Here is an 18,843-nt window from a genome sequence, read left to right on the forward strand (position 1 = left end):
AAAATCTATCAGCATCATGAACTGTTACCTGGCGATTTAGTGAAGCGGAGGGCATTTGCGGTGTGGGCGTTTCAAAAGATGGCGGAAGATGACGATTGGTTGAGTAACGTGTTGTGGACCGACGAAGCTCATTTCACGCTCCGAGGATCTGTCAACGCCCACAACTGCAGAAATTGGGCTACCGAAAATCCTAGAACTGTCGTGGAAACTCCATTGCAAGACGAGAAAGTCACGGTATGGGTTGGATTTACCACATCTACCGTTATCGGGCTTTTTTTCTCCGAGGAAATGCGTGATTCTGGTTTTTTAACTGCTACCGTGACGGGTGAGAGGTACGCCGATATGTTACAGAATCGCATCATCCCCAGCCTGGCTGATAAACTCCTGCTCGAACGTACGATGTTTATGCAGGATGGCGCTCCACCCCATATTGCTAGACGCGTGAAAGATCTCTTGCGCGCGTCGTTTGGTGATGATCGTGTGCTCAGCCGCCACTTTCGTCATGCTTGGCCTCCCAGGTCCCCAGACCTCAGTCCGTGCGATTATTGCCATTGGGGTTACCTGAAGTCGCAAGTGTATCGTGATCGACCGACATCTCTAGGGATGCTGAAAGACAACATCCGAAGCCAATGCCTCACGATAACTCCGGACATGCTTGACAGTGCTATTCACAACATTATTCCTCGACCACAACTATTATTGAGGAATGATGGTGGACATATTGAGAATTTCCTGTAAAGAACATCGTCTTTGCTTTGTCTTACTTTGTTACGCTAATTATTGCTATTCTGATCAGATGAAGCGCCATCTGTCGGACATTTTTTGAAATTTTGTATTTTTTTGGTTCTAATAAAACCCCATGTCATTCCAAGCATGTGTGTCAATTTGTACCTCTCTATCTACATCATTCCGTGATTTATTCAGTTTTCAAATTTATACTGACTTTTTGATAACCCGGTATGTGGAGTCAGATACCATAGCCATGTAAGTAGCTAATTCTTCGGCCGATGCAGTTTTGTACGTTTGCAAGGAAATGTCTTCCTGCAGGTCTGTTATCTGCATTAGGAGTAAAACGTTTGAAAGAGGGAGCCACTTCGCAGTCACATCAGTCCATTCTGCCCCTGGAGAAACTACAAAAGGCGATTTCAAGAATCGTGACAACTTCACTACCTCTGAGAAATCTTGGAATGTTGCTGAAAATTCCTTCGTAAGATCTGAAAATAGGTAAGATTTGAAAATAGTGCAATGTCTTTTAACACTTATGTCGATTAGTGGCAGATTTGTATTAGGTAACTGTGTAACTTCGATTATGGAAAGTGTGTTCGTTGTTAGTTAAAGTCCTTGATTTGTGACAGGAAAATTAGAGTTTGTAATGTATGTATGGTAAAAGATAAATGATTGTTTAAAATAATGAATTTTTATAATATGTGTATATTTTAAGAAAAACATTACGTCTTAGAAGCTGGTTCATGCTTAGGGAAATTGTATTGTAAAATGTAAAAGATGTAGGGAAGTCCCTCCGCAACGGAAGTGGCTTGGCGCGATGTAAAAGGTGCTTTTGGCGGTCGAACTGGGCTGCTCCTTGTTGTGAACGGTACGCAGTCAGTGGCTAGCCGTTCCACGGTACACATCGACGGTGCCGAGGGAGGCAATTGGAGGCAGCTTTGGGAGGAATTTTGCCTCATGTGGATTTGTCTGTTGCTTGGTACTCTCGGCAATAAGGAATGGCTGTAATAAGTTGAATAACCGTCCCCACGAAGAAATTTAATAGAGCATTCAAACATCAAGAGCCGTGAGTACAGTTAGTCGCCAAGTCGCTTGCCACAACTTCGTCACTGCTCCACCAACTTCATGCACACATATATGTATCAGAGCATGGACCAGTTAATTTCAAAATGCTATAAATCTGCGTTTGGAACCGTATCTTCTATCCTGATCATGAACCTATGCAGGGTCCCCTCCCAAGTGTTTATAAAACCGAGTATCCTGTTTCAAATGAACTAGTGATTTATTTATGTTTGTCAAATGTCCAACGATAAAAAAAATTGAAGATATTGGAATTGTTCTAAAGTACTCTCAGCTTACTGCAAAGTATCGTTTTGCAAAAGTACTGTGCCAGGTTGTGTATATGTTAGTGTCTATAATACTGCTTCACAGGTGATGAAAAAGACAAATAAGTTGAAATGCAATTTAGCCTTGATTACTATCATGAATGATTTTTAGTGAAGTTAAGAAGTGACTTTGTTCAAATTAAATTTTGCTACTGAAATAATCACAGAGTTTGATAAGTGATACTGTACCAGTTTATGGGTCCCTACCATATTCTTCTCATATTAGAAAGATAATTGGAATATTATTGCTGCTAAGGAAAACAAATATAAGCAGAGGGATATGAACTGTGTAATTGTGGTATCATTTATGTTTATTCGTGGTTTTTACATCCCAGTTAAGACAGAGGCTCCCCAGGTACATCTTTAGTTTGCTACATTTTTTGCTTTCTGTGATTACTAGTTTGTGCATTATTGGGGACTGCTGCTACCCACAGTTCAGAGTACCCTGTATCTGCTTGTATCCTGTGTGCTATGCAAAGGGAAATATTAATGAAATTAACTTCAATAACTTTCAATTTTCTTAAACATATATTTCCAAATTCGTGTGCCTAATTGGGCTGGCGACCGCCCATTTCTTCATCCATGTAAGAATTTTTCTACTTTCATTAGCCCCCAGATTTTAAAGTCTTTAGTTTTTCTTTTAATTGCACCATATTCAAAATTATAGTCCGATACCTTCATCCATTAGACACACGCGCGGTCAAAACTCAAAATCCTTTCAGTGGGTAACATTAGCTTGTGTCACGGCAGATTAGTGTTATAAGTGGCTTTCCCCGTGACAGGACTTATGTTCGGTAGTTAGGGAAGAGTGCCGCATGAAATATAGCAAGCTAGTGTTATAGTTTGTTTCAGAATTATCATTATATCGAAGGAGTGCTGGAAAGTGACTACATTCTTGGCTTGCAACCTCTTTTTCAGATATATGCAGCTTCCGACGGAAAGAAAACGAACTATGCGTCAGCTCACATATTAAATTCCCATTTCCTTGTAGCTCAGTAATGAGCGCATTTTAATGTTTCAGAATGTCTTTCAGAAAAGTCACAGCTAGCGTATTGTGTTCGTTTGCTAGGAACTCCAGATGCTTCCTCGCTTCTTGTGTATCCAGGTTGCCTAAGAAGGACGTTACTTCTTCTTTTATTTGCCAAAAAACTTTCCATCATTTGACATTTACTACGTCAAAGAACATTGTTGTGCTGCAGTTAAATCAGAATGAGCCGAATGACTGACTGAAACCCTTTGAACTGTCTGTGCGGAATAGCAGAACGACACCTCACAAAATTAATCTGTTTGCTCAAGACACCCATTACCTCTTTCAGACTGGCACTAAGTTTTCCACAAAGGGCTGCCTGATGAACTATGCACTGGTAAGATAGTGGCCCAGCTTTCTTACCCTTGATTCTCTTTACTAGCCCTTCTCTTTGGCAATCTATGCTGGGACCATGTTAGTTGAAAGAGAGAACATTTTATAATAACTAATGTTATATTTCGTTATCAAGTCATCAAAAGTCTTGAATAAATCTCCGCGAGTCTTGCCTTTGAACGGGAAAATGATTTACTCTCGGTATCCAAAATTCGCACGAGAGTAGACAGTTGTTTCTCATCAGAAATGTCACAAGACTTATCGGTTGCCATGGGGCAGCACTGTGTGTTCAGCGTAAATTGGAGAAAACTACTTTTACTGTCGGCAGCCAAAAACTCAATTTTTTATGGACTGCTTCTTGTCGACAGTTGAATACGATGAATTTCGGCAGCACCATCCTTTTTCTTTTCAAAAATTGATCATGCCACTTACAGCACACGTATACTATCTCAGAGCCTCAGAAATGATTCTGGTGTTTACTATGCGGCCAACACACACGCGGCTCTGCTCCGGAAGAAGCTAGATATGCTCCTCGAGCTTCCCTACCCTGGTGAAAATTTTATGGACTTGGAAATGAGTTGTTTCGGTGTCGCTTTAAATTGGCACTTTTCACAAGAGTGACAGTTTTGTTGCGTATGGGGTTATCTGGAACAGTTCCAGGCCAATCAGGCAGCGCAAAACAATGTTCTTCACTCAGTCAAAAACGCCCTGTTTTTACTATCAAGTTGACGTGTTTTGGGATCCATATCGGTGCCGACGCCGCAAGCAAGGAAGGAAGAGCAAAAATGTTCAGGAAAAATCAGGAGTACAGAAATACAAGTCACTCAGGAACGAAGTAAATAAGAAATGCAGGGAGCAAAAGCAAAATGACTACATGAAAAATGTGAAAAAATTGAGAAAGAAATGATTGTCGGAAGGACGGATTGAGCATATAAGGAAGTCAAAACAACCTTCGGTGAAACTGAAAGCAAGGGCGGTAACATCAAAAGTTCAGTGGGAATTCCACAGTTAAATGGAGACCGGAAAGCGGATAGGTCGAAAGAGTACACTGAAGGCCTCTGCGATGGGAATGACACGTCTGATGACGTGACAGAAGAAGAAACAGTAGCCGACAGGGAAGAGATAGGGGATCCGGTATTAGAATCCAAATTTAAAAGTGCTTTGGAGGACATAAGATCAAGTAAGTCATAAGAGTACATAACATTCCATCGGAATTTCTAAAATCATTAAGGGAAGTGGCACAACAAAACGACTGTTCAAGCTGGTGTGTAGAGAATATGAGGCAGGTGATACGCCATCAGACAGAAAAGCATCATTCACACATTTCTGAAGATAGCAAGGCCGACAAGTGCGAGAATTATCGCACAATCAGCTTAACAGCTGACGCATCCAAGTTGCTGACAAGAATAATGTACAGAAGAATGGAAAAGAAAGTTGGGGTTCGGTTAGCTGACGATTAGTTTGGCTGCTGGAAAGGTGAAGGCACAAGAGTGGCAATTTTGACGTTACTGTTGATAATAGAACTAAGACTAAAGAGAAATCAAGGCTTGTCAACGATGTCAAAAAGTGCGATATTTCGAAATTCTGAGAAAAATTGGGGTAATCTATAGGGAAAGAGGCAATATGCACTATGCACAAGAACAAAGAGGGGACAGTAAAACTGAACTACCAAGAACAATGTTCTCGGATTAATAATGATGTGAGAGTGGGGTGCAGTCTTTCGCCCCCCACTGTTCAATGTACACATCGAAGAAGCAATGACGGAAATAAAAGGAAGGTTCAAGAGTGGAATTTAATTCAAGGTATAAGGATATCAGCGATAAGATTAGCTGATGACATTACTATCGTCAGTGAAAGTAATGAAAAACAACAGTATTGACAACAGTGAAAAACTTATTGGTGATCACGAAGCAGATGAACTTAAAGAATTCTGGTACCTAGGCGGTGAAGTAATCGATAATGGACGGAGCAAGGAGGATATAAAAAGCAGACTAGCACTCGCGAGAAGGACATTTCTGGCCAACAGAAGACTACTACTATCAAACATAGGCCTTAATTTGAGGGGGAAATTTCTGAGAATGTGTGTTTGGAGCACAGCATTGTACAGGGTGTTTCAAAAATGACCGGTATATTTGAAACAGTAATAAAAACTAAACGAGCAGCGATAGAAATACACCGTTTGTTGCAATATGCTTGGGACAACAGCACATTTTCAGTGAAAGATATAGAAGACAACGCAGTATGTGGGTACACCATTCTGTACGTCGTCTTTCTGCTGTAAGCGTGTGCTGTTCACAATGTGCAAGTGTGCTGTGGACAACATGGTTTATTCCTTAGAACAGAGGATTTTTCTGGTGTTGGAATTCCACCGCCTAGAACACAGTGTTGTTGCAACAAGACGAAGTTTTCAACGGAGGTTTAATGTAACCAAAGGACCGAAAAGCGATACAATAAAGGATTTGTTTGAAAAATTTCAACGGACTGGGAACGTGATGGATGAACGTGCTGGAAAGGTAGGGCGACCGCGTACGGCAACCACAGAGGGCAACGCGCAGCTAGTGCAGCAGGTGATCCAACAGCGGCCTCGGGTTTCCGTTCGCCGTGTTGCAGCTGCGGTCCAAATGACACCAACGTCCACATATCGTCTCATGCGCCAGAGTTTACACGTCTATCCATACAAAATTCAAACGTGGCAACCCCTCAGCGCCGCTACCATTGCTGCACGAGAGACATTCGCTAACGATATAGTACACAGGATTGATGACGGCGATATGCATGTGGGCAGCATTTGGTTTACTGACGAAGCTTATTTTTACCTGGACGGCTTCGTCAATAAACAGAACTGGCGCATATGGGGAACCGAAAAGCCCCATGCTGCAGTCCCATCGTCCCTGCATCCTCAAAAAGTACTGGTCTGGGCCGCCATTTCTTCCAAAGGAATCATTGACCCATTTTTCAGATCCGAAACGATTACTGCATCACGCTATCTGGACATTCTTCGTGAATTTGTGGCGGTGCAAACTGCCTTAGACGACACTGCGAACTCCTCGTGGTTTACGCAAGATGGTGCCCGGCCACATCGCACGGCCGACGTCTTTAATTTCCTGAATGAATATTTCGATGATCGTGTGTTTGCTTTGGGCTATCCGAAACATACAGGAGGCGGCGTGGATTGGCCTCCCTATTCGCCAGACATGAACCCCTGTGACTTCTTTCTGTGGGGACACTTGAAAGACCAGGTGTACCGCCAGAATCCAGAAACAATTGAACAGCTGAAGCAGTACATCTCATCTGCATGTGAAGCCATTCCGCCAGACACGTTGTCAAAGGTTTCGGGTAATTTCATTCAGAGACTACGCCATGTTATTGCTACGCATGGTGGATATGTGGAAAACATCGTACTATAGAGTTTCCCAGACCGCAGCGCCACCTGTTGTTGACAATTGTACCTACTGTAATTTCGAAAGTTTGTCCGCCTGAAAATGTACTGTTGTCCCAAGCATATTGCAACAAACGGTGTATTTCTATCGCTGCTCGTTTAGTTTTTTATTGCCGTTTCAAATGTACCGGTCATTTTTGAAACACGCTGTATGTTAGTGAAACGTGGATTGTGGAAAAACCGGAGCAGAAGAGAATTGAAGCCATTGAGATGTGGTGCTACAGAAGAATGTTAAACATTAGGTGGACTGATAACGTAGGGAATGAGGAGTTTCTGCGCAGATTCATCGAGGAAGGAACACATAGAACTAACAAGAAGAACGTCAGAATGATAGGACATCTGTTAAGGCATGATGGGATAGCTTCCATAGTACTAGAGGGAGCTGAAGAGAGTAGAAACGTCAGAGGAAGACAGAGATTGGAATGCATCCAGCAAACAATTGCTATTCTGAGACGAAGAGGTTGGCAGAGGAAAGGAGTTCGTTGCGGGCCACATCAAACTAGTCAGAACCCTTCAGAAGACTGCAGAAAACGCTATAAACGTCAACAGAACGAATGAAGGACAGTTCCGTACAAAATCGGAACAACTACTAACGAAGTCGATTCGCACTGAATAGCATCTCACTCCCGCTGGATACGACTTGGTTTTATATTTCACATTTCTCAGTAACATAGATCACAAACAGATCAAATTTTTAGCATTTTTGTGCGCTGACCACACAATAATAATTTTTATCCGGTATATACTCTCGGTATGCGGACAGACGAGGACAATGTCATAAATTTTCGCACTCGTAATCATAATAGATTTAGCTTCGTAATCGAAAGAAGGTATTTCACACGAAATATTGTAACGCTTTTGCAACCTCGTTATGGAGATGTGAAAACTACCAGAAGAAAACAATGTAGACGTCAGGGACAATTTTAACGCAAATGAATATGCCTTTAAAACCGGAACTGCACTGCATCAGCCAGTTACATCTGCACATGCACAGGGCCACGTTCAAATGAAGCAGAAAACGGTCTCGAAAACAGCTCTAAATGGGATGTAAGTTGGCAGTGTTCTCAAAACGGCTAGAAAAATATGAACTCTTCAAACCTAGCGCTTTCTCCAGCGACCTTACGGAAATGTGCTATGTGTTTTTCACACTTTGTCCCTTCTGCAACGCAATTGTCTCTTTAAATTCACTGCAGACAAATCAGAAATGAGATGTTCCATATCCTGCAATGCCTTATTGTGTGCAGTATGCAGTCAAGTCCACAAATGAGTTCTCCAATCCATTCTGGATGTTTCTAATTTTCGTTGTGGCAATACTTTTTCCCTTACAAATTCGACAATAGCGGGTTTTAAATCTCGAAAGAGTTCCAGGCACGCCTCTTGACTTAACCTACGTGCTTCGCAATAGTACAGGGTGTCCGAAAAGACTTTCCCTGGTTACATAAATTGATAACTCAGGCTAGAAGTAAGGTACAAATATGAAACTTGTGTCGAATTGTTTACAACTATCAAAGTTTTTTCTGTTTTAGGTTCGCAGTACGTAAGTAGTGGATGAGGTGCAGTGCCCAAGAAGCCATGTTAACCAATCAGGAGAAGGCACAGTGTGTCCTGTGATACCATGAGACACGATCACCAACCACAGTGCAGAGACACTTTCAGACCGCCGGCCGCGGTGGCCGTGCGGTTCTAGGCGCTCCAGTCCGGAGCCGCACTGCTGCTGTGGCGCAGGTTCGAATCCTGCCTCGGACATGGGTGTGTGTGATGTCCTTAGGTCAGTTAGGTTTAAGTAGGTCTAAGTTCTAGGGGACTGATGACCACAGCAGTTGAGTCCCATAGTGCTCAGAGCCATTTGAACCATTTGAACACTTTCAGACAACATTTGGAAGGAATCCATCTGATGTCAAGAGCATTAACGCCAGGTATGAGAAGTTCAAGAACATAGGATCGGTTGCTGACCTTCCGAGATCTGGTCGACCAAGAACCTCAGCAGACAGGGTGGAAGCTGTAAGGCAGTCTTTTCTGCGAAGTCCGAAGAAATCCGTGCGCCGGGCCTCACGTGAATTACAGATGCCAAATAGCTCTCTCCATAACATTTTACACAAACATTTATTGCTTCGTGCATACAAAGTGCAAATCGTTCAGGGCTTGTTGCCCAATGACAGTACACGTCGATATGACTTTGCGGTCGAAATGCTATCATGTATTGAGGACGATGATGGTTATCTCAGACGAATTGCCTTTTCCGATGAAGCGTCCTTTTTTGTCAGTGGAGTATTGAATCGGCATAATGTGCTCATTTGGGGTTCACAACCCCCTGGCGAGGTCATGGAGTGCACCAGAGGCAGTCCAAAGGTGAATGTTTGGTGCGCGCTATTGTACGATCGAATTATCGGACCAATCTTCTTCGCTGAGGCTACCATCACATCTGCAGTGTATCTGGACACGTTGCAACTGTTTGCTTTTCCTCAGCTGCTTCAGTATCACCCCGATGTCTTGTTTCAGTAAGACGGTGCACCGCCTCGTTGGGGTTTGGACGTCCATGCCTATCTCGATATGACTTTTCCTGGGCGATGGATTGGTCGTGATGGGCCAACGGTTTGGAATCCACGCTCTCCTGACATAACTCCATTAGACTTGTTTTTATGGGGTTATGTCAAGGACGAGATCTACCGAACGCGTGTACCAGATCTTGAAACCCTGCGGCAACGGATAACCACAGTCGTTGAATCGATTACTCCAGTGATGTTGGATAATGTGTGGACGGAAATTGAATATCGCCTAGATGTGCTACGTGCTACCAACAGTGCTCATGTGGAAGTTTACTGATGTGTGAAAAAAACTTTGATAGTTTGTAAACAATTAGACACCAGTTTCATATTTGTATCTTACTTCTAGCCTGAGTTATCAATTTATGTAATCAGGGAAAGACTTTTCGGACACCCTGTATATAAGGTCTCCATACTCTTCGTTCAATTCCATCGAAAACTGCTCCCACTGACAGCTGAATTATGCGGGCAACTTCAGAAATTTTGTTATTAATAGCACCTATTTCTTCACGTGCTCCGTGCCTGGAAGTTTAGCACAAAGTACTTCTTGAGGTGCAGAAACATGAAACCCATCTAGCGATCGTTGTAGGTTTGTGCTCTGTTATGGTCAACTAAGTCCTTACATTCGTTCTGCATGGTGTTGTAATGTCGTTTCATTGGAAATTGATGTACCCGTCGATTATGCGACTGCAAAATAGATACAGAGAATTCTCATCCTGTTCTTCTGTGATTCCGATTCAGTTTTAAAGGCTTATGACGAGAGGTCGCTAGACTGTCTGTTCTTTTTCCAGGCAACCACTGGAAATGTCAGTGTCCTTCATACCACGAACAAATAGCGAAGGGTAAAAAGCGCTGACACCACGATTCTTGCGAACTGAAGAGAATTGCGCCGAGCGAATACTGCAGTAGTAAATCAAATGCTGCGCCGTAGTGGCTACTAGGAAGAGGGCCGAGGAAAAACTGAGACAGGCCGCCGCAGTCGGCCCTGCCCTAGACAAAACCTGACGCTGATTTCCCATCGGCGTTACGTTCGTGCATTCAAAACCATCAATGGAGACCTCTCAGTTGCCGTTTTAGTTGCTTCTACAAGGGCGATACCATGAGTGACGGGAAGTGTGAATTGTTGCACGTAACAGCAACGATATGAATAGCTCATACTTTTCCCAATAGAGGATAAATAGTCTTTTGGTTGAGTTGGAGACTTACTTTTTGGGATAACTATTGTACCACTTTAGTTTCTTATGATGAGGAGAGATGCGATGGTGATTTCTATTTATACTGATTCTATTTAACTGACATGACATTATATTTGAAACTTGATTGTCTGTGACTTGTTGATTATTTACGCCAGCCTTGAGTTCTTAGTGACAGAAAGTGACTGAAGTTTCGGACATATTTTTATAAACAAGAGAAGCCAGTAACCTTGTTTTAACACTATTTAAATTCGGAATAAAAGGTATTTATGCTTTCGGTACCAGGCTGCTAGTGAAAATGGGTGAAGCCCGAAAACAGTCAGCCAATGAATAAATAGCAACTCTGATGCAGCGATTCTGAGAATTGTTAAGACGCAAAATACTGAAAATCCTTACTTTTATTCCTAACTATTCGAACAGACTGTTCTTTTACAGCCATACAAAATGTGTGGAATCGAATGTGTGGAATCACAATGACTTAAAAACGATGGTTGAATTCATGTTTTGAAATCGGTGGATATCGGTTTCTTGTATGCCATTTAGCATTGTTGAATGATTTCAGTAAGGATGACACACTGACTGGAAAGGCTGAAACGATAAGTGTTTGACGAAAAACGGACTCCATTTTAAGCAGACGTTTCAGTGATGCACATATTAAATAACAATAAATGAAGGACCTGTAAAAAATAAGGCTTTTTACCAGTAAACAACAGTTGTCTGATTGTTAATAACTGAAATTCTGACGTTAATAGATCTTGATTACATTATTGAAACACTATTCACCAGCAGGCTAAGATATTGGGTCTTGTTATATCACACGCACTTAATCCAATAAACATACTTTTTGTCACACTGTTCCTTACTAGCATTCGTGTGACCGTTTTGTGACTAATAACTAACTGACTAATATCAAAACTGAGAAATAAAATACTGTGTGACTAAAAAAGGATTGGTTTCAGAACATTTTTCTACACAAGCAATATATCATTTTGCTTCCCCCCACCCTCCCCCCTCAGACATCAGCTCCCTTTCCTTTGGCTCTTACAAGCAAGTATCTTAAATATGAATCAAAATGTAACGGCCGTCCTTTCAAGATAATTAGTAAGTAGGTCATCCTCTGTAGCAGAACCTCTTTGCAGTACTAAATATTAGGATATGGAACAATTCATTTCCATTTAAGGATTTTAGATTTAGAGCTAGATCTACTGTGTTACTCTAGCTTCAATAAGAACGTGCTGTCTATTAAATTGGGTCGAAGTATTGATAATATAAAATTTTGGGTATATCTTTTTATTTTAATAAAGAAACTTTTTAATTGTGTGATTTATAAGTCTTTTATTTCTCATCTGAAAAAGTAGGATATAAAAACAGAAACTATCATCTAATTTTTATGTTGCGACGGAAAATCAGCAGTATGTAATTATATTTTAGCAATCTGCCATGAAAGTGGTTAAAATTGAAAATCATGGTCAAACTGAAAATGAAGACACAAATTTGTGTGTGATTGGAAAGAGAAATACGTGTAATTCCTACAGTCTTCCAAATTTGTACTGACAATATTTCCTTTGGATAAAAACATATTGTAATTTTTATAGCTTTTGACTTGGGAAACTATTTCAAAGTTTAATCTAAATCTATTGAGACCAAGATATCAGTTTCAGTGACAGAATTTGACTGTCCAAAAAAATCTTTCATGAGAAAGTGTTGAGTAACGGGATGTCCTCATCAATTTGGATTTTGAGAAAATCTTTTCACCATATGTAACCTGTTGAAATTTTATTGTATTTCTTTTCAGTGTAAGACTTGGGTGAAATTTGAGCCCAATTAGGTGGGGGCTTCATCGAAAAGTTTCATTTCAAATACATCTATACTAACTAGGACAATATTTGACACTGAAATCAGTGGCAGCTCGTAATCACACATTCACTGTCATACATATCTCGTTTATGACCCCATTTTTATTGGAAAGTTTTTGCTTCGGTTATCGTATGTGCAAAGGGAAATGTAAAGGCTCAATCTAGATACAATAGGCGACAGTGAAGTGAAATGGAAAGAAGACTAGGATCTTTGGTCAGATGAGTATAGGGTAATATGAACAGCAGCAGAAAATATATAACGGAAGTAGGATTCGTTATGAATAGGATGGTAGAGCAGAGGGTGTGTTACTGTGAACAGTTCAGTGATAGGCTTGTTCTTATCAGAATCGACAGCAAACCAACACGGACAACGACAGTTCAGGTATACATACCGACGTCGCAAGCTGAAGATGAGAAGCTAGAGAAAGTATATTAGGATATTCAAAGGGTAATACAGTACGTAAAGGGAGATGAAAATGTAATATCATGGGAAGATGGAATGCAGTTGTGGGGAAAGTAGAAGAAACGGTTACAGGAGAATATGGAGTTGCGAAAGGAATGAAAGAGGAGGAACACTAATTGAGTTCTGTAATAAATTACAGCTGTTAATAGCGAATACCCTGTTCAAGAATCACAAGAGGAGGAGGTGAAAAAGGCCAATTGATAAGGGAAGATTTCAGTTAGATTACATCATGGCCAGACAGATATTCTGGAAACAGATGCTGGATTGTAAGGCGTACCCAAGAGCAGATATAGACTCAGATCACAATATAGTAGTGTGAAGAGGAGGCTGATGTTTAAGAGATTAGTCAGCAAGTATCAATACGCAAAGAAGTGAGATACGGAAGTACTAAGGAATGAAGAGATACGCTTGAAGCTCTCTAAGGCTGTAGATACAGCAATAAAGAATACTCCAGTAGGCACTCCAGTTCAAGAGGAATGGACTTGTCTAAAAAGGGCAATGACGGACGCTGGAAATAAAAATATCAGTACAAAGAAGGTAACGGTGAAGAAACCATGGGTAACAGAGTAAATACTTCAGCTGATCGATGAAAGAAGTAAGTACAAAAATCTTCAGGGAAATTTAGGAATACAGAAATACGAGGATAATCCCAAAAGTAAGGTCTCCTATTTTTTTATAAGTGCATAGACCTGTTTAGTTCTAGAATGGTTTACATCAGTTTACAGCTTAAACATTTAGCTATTTTTCGACATAATCACCACTTCTGTCGATGCATTTTTGTAGACGCTGTGGCCGTTTCTGTATGCCCATGTCATACCAGATGGCCGCCATGCTGTTCAGAAAGTTATGAACCTCTTCTTTCACCTAGTCGTCGGGGCTGAATCGCTTTCCGGCCAAATTACTTTTAACCTAGGGAACAGGTGACAGTCACTGGGCGTCAAGTCAGGACTATAGGGTGGGTGGGTGATTATGTTCTACTGAAACTGTTGCAGGAGAGCAACGGTTTGCAAAGCGATGTGTGGACGAGCGTTGTCATGGAGAATGTGACGCTCTTGCTCAACTTTTCTCTTCTCCGGTTCTGAATTGCCCGTTTCAGTTTTTTCAGAATCTCACAGTACCTGTCTGCTTTAATTGTGGTCCTAGCGATTCAGCTCCGATGACGAGGTGAAAGAAGAGGTTCATAACTTTCTGAACAGCATGCCGGCGAGCTGGTATGACATGGGCATACAGAAACTGCCACAGCGTCTACAAAAATGCATCGACAGAAATGGTGATTTTTGTGTTAGCAGAAGAGCCAACACCGTGCTACGAGTGGAGACCGAAATGCACGCGTTTTAGCTCACGCAGGCTGGCGTGAGGAGGGAAGAACTATACTGACGTGAGATCTGGAACATGACAAGGAATGAGAATTCAGAAAGCGAACATTATTAGTTTGATACTTAACTTTAATCCATTAATGATGAACGTCGCTCTTGACGGTACCTGAGTCACAATATTATCTGTTCAGAATACATTCTTGAAGATAGTACTATAGTAACTGAATATGGCGCCTTGCTAGGTCGTAGCAAATGACGTAGCTGAAGGCTATGCTAAACTGTCGTCACTGCAAATGAGAGCGTATGTAGACAGTGAACTACCGCTAGCAAAGTCGGCTGTACAACTGGGGCCTGTGCTAGGGAGTCTCTCTAGACTAGACCTGCCGTGTGGCGGCGCTCGGTCTGCAATCACTGATAGTGGCGACAGGCGGGTCCGATGTATACTAACGGACTGCGGCCGATTTAAAGGCTACCAGCTAGCAAGTGTGGTGTCTGGTGGTGACACCACAGTGATTATGTCAAAAAATAGCTAAATGATCAAGCTGTAAACTGATGTAAACTATTGTAGAAATAAAGAGATCTAAGTACTTATAAAAAAAATAGAAGGCCTTACTTTTGGGATTACCCTCGTATAGTCGCTGAGAAATGAAATAACTAGGAAGTGCAGGGGAGCTAAGACGAAATGGCTGCACGAAAAATTCGAAGAAATCTAAAAAGAAATGACTCCCGGAAGGACTGACTCAGGAGACAGGAAAGTCAAAATACCCTTCGGTGAAATTAAAGGCAAAGGTTGAAACGTTAAGAATGCAACGGAAATTCCACTCGAAAATGCAGAGGAGAGATCGGATAGGTGGAAAGAGTACACTTGAAGGCTTCTACGAGGGGGACATTTGTCTGATGTGGTAGAAGAAGAAACAGGAAACGATTTAGAAGAGACAAGGGATCCAGTATTAGAATCAGAATTTAAAAGAGCTTTGGCGTGCTTAAGATCAAATAAGGCAGACGAAATAGATAACATTCCATCATAATTTCTAAAATCTTTGGGGGAAGTGACACAACAAAACGACTGTTCACGTTGGTACGTCGAATGTCCCCCCCTCCCTCCCCCCCCCCCCCCCCCCCCAGTGAACCATGGACCTTGCCGTTGGTGGGGAGGCTTGCGTGCCTCAGCGATACAGATGGCCGTACCGTAGGTGCAACCACAACGGAGGGGTATCTGTTGAGAGGCCAGACAAACGTATGGTTCCTGAAGAGGGGTAGCAGCCTTTTCGGTAGTTGCAGGGGCAACAGTCTGGATGATTGACTGATCTGGCCTTGTAACACTAACCAAAACGGCCTTGCTGTGCTGGTACTGCGAACGGCTGAAAGCAAGGGGAAACTACGGCCGTAATTTTTCCCGAGGGCATGCAGCTTTACTGTATGATTAAATGTTGATGGCGTCCTCTTGGGTAAAATATTCCGGAGGTAAAGTAGTCCCCCCTTCGGATCTCCGGGCGGGAACTACTCAGGAGGACGTCGTTATCAGGAGAAAGAAAACTAGTGTTCTACAGATCGCAGCGTGGAATCTCAGATCCCTTAATCGGCCAGGTAGATTAGAAAATTTAAAAAGGGAAACGGATGGGTTAAAGTTAGATATAGTGGGAATTAGTGAAGTTCGGTGGCAGGAGGAACAAGACTTTTGGTTCAAATGGCTCTGAGCACTATGGGACTCAACTGCTGAGGTCATTAGTCCCCTAGAACTTAGAACTAGTTAAACCTAACTAACCTAAGGACATCACAAACATCCATGCCCGAGGCAGGATTCGAACCTGCGACCGTAGCGGTCTTGCGGTTCCAGACTGCAGCGCCTTTAACAAGACTTTTGGTCAGGTGAATACAGGGTTATAAATACAAAATCAAAACGGGGGAATGCAGGAGTAGGTTTAATACTGAATAAAAAATAGGAGTGCGGGTAAGCTACTACAAACAGCATAGTAAACGCATTGTTGTGGTCAAGATAGACACGAAGCCCACGCCTAATACAGTAGTACAAGTTTATATGCCAACTAGCTCTGCAGATGATGAAGAAATTGCTGAAATGTATGACGAGATAAAAGAAATTATTCAGATAGTGAAGGGAGACGAAAATGTAATAGTCATGGGTGACTGGAATTCGAGAGTAGGAAAAGGGAAAGAAGGAAACATAGTAGGTGAATACGGATTGGGGGTAAGAAATGAAAGAGAAAGCCGTTTGGTAGAATTTTGCACAGAGCATAAATTAATCATAGCCAACACTTGGTTCAAGAATCAAGAAAGAAGGTTGTATACATGGTAGAATCCTGGAGATACTAAAATGTATCAGATACATTATATAATGGTAAGACAGAGATTTAGGAACCAGGTTTTAAACTGTAAGACATTTCCAGGGGCAGATGTGGACTCCGACCACAATCTATTGGTTATGAACTGTAGATTAAAACTGAAGAAACTGTAAAATGGTGGGAATTTAAGGAAATGGGACCTGGATCAACTGACTAAACCAGAGGTTGTAGAGAGTTTCAGGGAGAGCATAAGGGAAAAATTGACAGGAATGGGGAAAGAAATACAGTAGAAGATGAATGGGTAGCTTCGAGGGATGAAGTATTGAAGGCAGCAGACGATCCAGTAGGTAAAAAGACGAGGGCTGGTAGAAGTCCTTGGGTAACAGAAGAAATACTGCATTTCATTGATGAAATGAGGAAACATAAAAATGCAGTAAATGAAGCATGCAAAAAGGAATACAAACGTCTCAAAAATGAGATCGACAGGAAGTGCAGAACTGCTAAGCAGGGATGGCTAGAGGACAAATGTAAGGATGTAGAGGCCTATCTCACTAGGGGTAAGATAGATACTGCCTACAGGAAAATTAAAGAAACCTTTGGAGAATAGAGAACCACTTGTATGAATATCAAGAGCTCAGATGGAAAGCAAGTTCTAAGCAAAGAAGGGAAAGCAGAAAGGTGGAAGGAGTATATAGAGGGTTATACAATGGCGATGTACTTGAGGACACTATTATGGAAATGGAAGAGGATGTAGATCAAGATAAAATGGGAGATACAATACTGCGTGAAGAGTTTGACAGAGCACTGAAAGACCTGAGTCGAAACAAGGCCCCTGGAGTAGACAACATTCCATTAGAACTACTGACAGCCTTGAGAGAGCCAGTCATGAGAAAACTCTACCATCTGGTGAGCAAGATGTATGACAGAGACGAAATACCCTCAGACTTCAAGAAGAATATAATAATTCCAATCCCAAAGAAACCAAGTGTTGACAGAAGTGAAAATTACCGAACTATCAGTTGAATAAGTCACAGCTGCAAATTACTAACGCGAATTCTTTACAGACGAATGGAAAAACTGGTAGAAGTCGACCTCGGAGAAGATCAGTTTGGATTCCGTAGAAATGTTGGAACACGTGAGGCAACACTGGCCTTACGCCTTATGTTAAAAGACAGATTAAGGAAAGGCAAACCTACATTTGTAGCATTTTTTTACTTAGATAAAGCTTTTGACAATGTTGACTGGAATACTCTCTTTCAAATTCTAAAGGTGGCAGGGGTAAAATACAGGGAGCGAAAGGCTGTTTACAATTTGTACAGAAATCAGATGGCAGTTATAAGAGTCGAGGGGCATGAAAGGGAAGCAGTGGTTGGGAAGAGAGTGAGACAGGGCTGTAGCCTCTCCCCGAAGTTATGCAATCTGTATATTGAGCAAGCAGTAAAGGAAACAAAAGAAAAATTCGGAGTAGGTATTAAAATCCATGGAGGTGAAATAAAAACATTGAGGTTCGCCGATGACATTGTAATTCTGTCAGAGATAGCAAAGGATTTGGAAGAGCAGTTGAACGGAATGGACAGTGTCTTGAAAGGAGGATATAAGATGAAGATCAACAAAAGCAAAACGAGGATCATGGAATGTAGTCGAATTAAGTCGGGTGATGCTGAGGGAATTAGATTAGGAAATGAGACACTTAAAGTAGTAAAGGAGTTTTGCTATTTGGGGAGCAAAATAACTGATGATGGTCGAAGTAGAAAGAATATGAAATGTAAACTGGCATTGGCAAGGAAAGCGTTTCTGAAGAAGAGAAAATTGTTTACGTCGACTATAGATTTAAGTGTCAGGAAGTCGTTTCTGAAAGTATTTGTAGGGAGTGTAGCCATGTATGGAAGTGAAACATGGACGATAAATAGTTTGGACAAGAAGAGAACAGAAGCTTTCGAAATGTGGTGCTACAGAAGAATGCTGAAGATTAGATGGGTAGATCACATAACTAATGATGAGGTACTGAGTAGAATTGGGGAGAAGAGGAGTTTGTGGCACAACTTGGCAAGAAGAATGGACCGGTCGGTAGGGCATGATATGAGGCATCACGGGATCACACATTTAGCATTGGAGGGCAGCGTGGTGGGTAGAAATCGTAGAGGGAGACCAAGAGATGAATACACTAAGCAGTTTCAGAAGGATGTAGGTTGCAGTAAGTACTGGGAGATGAAGAAGCTTGCACAGGATAAAGTAGCACGGAGAGCTGCATCAAACCAGTCT

At 41.7% G+C, this 18,843-nt stretch overlaps 1 protein-coding gene across 1 annotated transcript in view; it reads right to left on the reverse strand.

Annotated features, from left to right (window-relative positions):
• The window catches only part of LOC126456705 (serpin B6-like), a 93,797-nt gene that overhangs the window by 24,270 nt on the left and 50,684 nt on the right, over positions 1-18,843 (reverse strand). The window lies entirely within an intron of this gene.

This window comes from Schistocerca serialis, chromosome 2, assembly GCF_023864345.2.
Source record: "Schistocerca serialis cubense isolate TAMUIC-IGC-003099 chromosome 2, iqSchSeri2.2, whole genome shotgun sequence".
In the NCBI taxonomy this organism is placed as follows: domain Eukaryota; kingdom Metazoa; phylum Arthropoda; class Insecta; order Orthoptera; family Acrididae; genus Schistocerca; species Schistocerca serialis.